We start from the raw sequence: 2,451 nt of genomic DNA, 5'->3' as shown, positions 1-2,451 counted from the left end.
AGCAGGTTTGGCTGGAATAGAATCCTAGGGAACTTCCCTGCTCCTGGAGAGAAGGCAGTGGAACAACCCAGGGACAATGTGGAAGTATCGGTCTGAAGAACACCTGCAGCACAGAGTGGGGGGACTGTTCACTCTCCTGGGAGCATGTTCCTAAGAGACGGCATTCATGACACACCTCTCTAGGAACAAAGAAGCTGGCCAATACCATTTCCTTCCCTCACCCATCAGCATAAACACAGAACAACCTGCAGGAAACAGTGCAGCACCAACAGTGGCTGCCTAACTTGCTTATACCAAGTCCCACAACCCTACACACTTTTGGGACAGCCAATCTCAGTCAAGTTTGCCTCAATCCCAGTGCATCAGGTCCCACGTCCCAGAAGACCAGCACAAACCCTTGCCTACAACATGTCTCCCAACCAGAGAGTTCTGCAAGGCCTCAGTTCCAGTGGAGGTGGTGACAGGTCTCATTTCACAAGCAGACCAGAGCACCTAGTTAAAATATGCCGCTCAGTCCAGGGAACAAACACTGCCCACTGAAGGCAAGAAGAGCCTTGCAAACAACCTGAAGGATAGAGCAGCCACAATGTGATAGCAGAGCTCACTTGATACACACCAGACACACTCCCTGAAGCCCCAAGCCCTGGGCACTACATGACTTCTTCTTCATAAGGCCATTACATTCAGAAGCAGGAGATAAAACTGGCTTTTCTAATACAGAGAGGAAGGCAGAGACTTAGACAACATTCAGAGACAGAGGAATTTGTCCAAAATTTAGCAAACATTAAGTCCATGGCCAGAGACAGCTAGGTAAAACATATATAAGTAACATGCCTGATGGAGAATTTAAAGCAACAACCATTAAGGATACACCCTGGGCTTGAGAGAAGAATAGAAGATACCAGTGAGACCTTTCAAACAGAGACAAAAGAGTTAAAAAGAGTCAGTCACAGATAAAAAGTACAATAAATAAGATTAGATACACACTTGACACAATGAACAGCAGCTGGAAAAAGCAGAAGGACAAATTAATAACCTGGAAGACAAAGAAATGAAAAGCAATGAAGCTGAACAAAAGAGGGAAAAAACAATTATGCAAAATGAAAATAAACTTAAGGAACTCAGTGACTCCATGAAACATAGAAACATTTGTATTAAAGAAGTCCCAGAAGATGAAGAGAGAAAAAGGGGCAGAACATTTATTTGAAGAAATAATGGCTGGAAACTTCCTGAATCTGGGGATCAAAACATACATCTAGATCCAGGAAACACTGGGAACTCCTGTCAAAATCAACAAAAGCAGACCAATACCGACATATTGTCACATTTAAAAATATAGTTCATAAATACTGTCACATTTGAAAATATAGTGATAAATAAAACAATCTTTAAAGTAATAATACAAAAGAAGTATTAACTTACCAGGGAAAACCTATAAGTCTAGCTGGACATTCTTCACCCAAAATGTGACAAGTCAGAAGGGAACACATGATGTATTCAAAGTGCTGAACAGGAAAAATCGGCAGCCAAGAATACTCTGTCCAGCAAAGCTATCATCAGAATAGAAAAAAAAGATAGTTTCCCAGACAAACAAAAACTGAAGGAGTTCATGATGACTAAAGCAGCTCTGCAAGAAATATTAAAGGGGACTCTTTGGGTGCAAAGGAGAGACCAAAAGTGAAAAAGACAAGAATCAAAGAAAATTTCCAAAAACAATAACAAAACAAGTAATAAAATGGCAATAAATACATATCAATGAAACATGACTGCATGTAAATGGACTACACATTCTAATCAAAAGACACAGGGTGTGAAAATGTATTAAAATAAAAAAACCAAGAACTATCTATATGCTGCCTACAAGGGACTCATTCTAAACCTGAAGACTCCTGCAGATTGAAAGTGAGAAGATGGAGAAACATTTATCACGCAAACAGATGTCAAAAGAAAACCAGAGTAGCGATATTTATGTTGGACAAACTAGACTTTAATAAAGACTGTAACAAGAACAAAGAAGGACATTATATAATAATAGAGGGGACAATCCAACAATAGGATATAAGTGTAAATACTAATGCACACAGCATGGGAACACTCGTGGCTTTGAATGACACACTGGACCAGATGGACTTACAGATATATTCACAACATTCCATCCTGAAACAGCAGAATACACAATATGTCAAGTGCACAGGGAACATTCTCAAGAATAGGTCACATATTAGGCTACAACACAGGCCTAACAATCAAAAAAGATTGAAGTCATATCATGCACCTCTTCTGATCACAACACAGTGAAACTAGAAGCCAATTACAAGGAAAAAATTTGCAAAAGCCACCAAAAATTAGAGGTTAAGCAACATACAGTGAATGGGTCAAACATGAAAAAATGAAAAGAAAAAATGAAAATGGGTCAAAGAAAAAATGAAAAATACATTGAAACAAAAAAAA

The sequence above is a fragment of the Suricata suricatta genome, chromosome 15 (genome assembly GCF_006229205.1).
Source record: "Suricata suricatta isolate VVHF042 chromosome 15, meerkat_22Aug2017_6uvM2_HiC, whole genome shotgun sequence".
Classification (NCBI taxonomy): domain Eukaryota; kingdom Metazoa; phylum Chordata; class Mammalia; order Carnivora; family Herpestidae; genus Suricata; species Suricata suricatta.
This window is presented reverse-complemented; position numbering follows the sequence as displayed.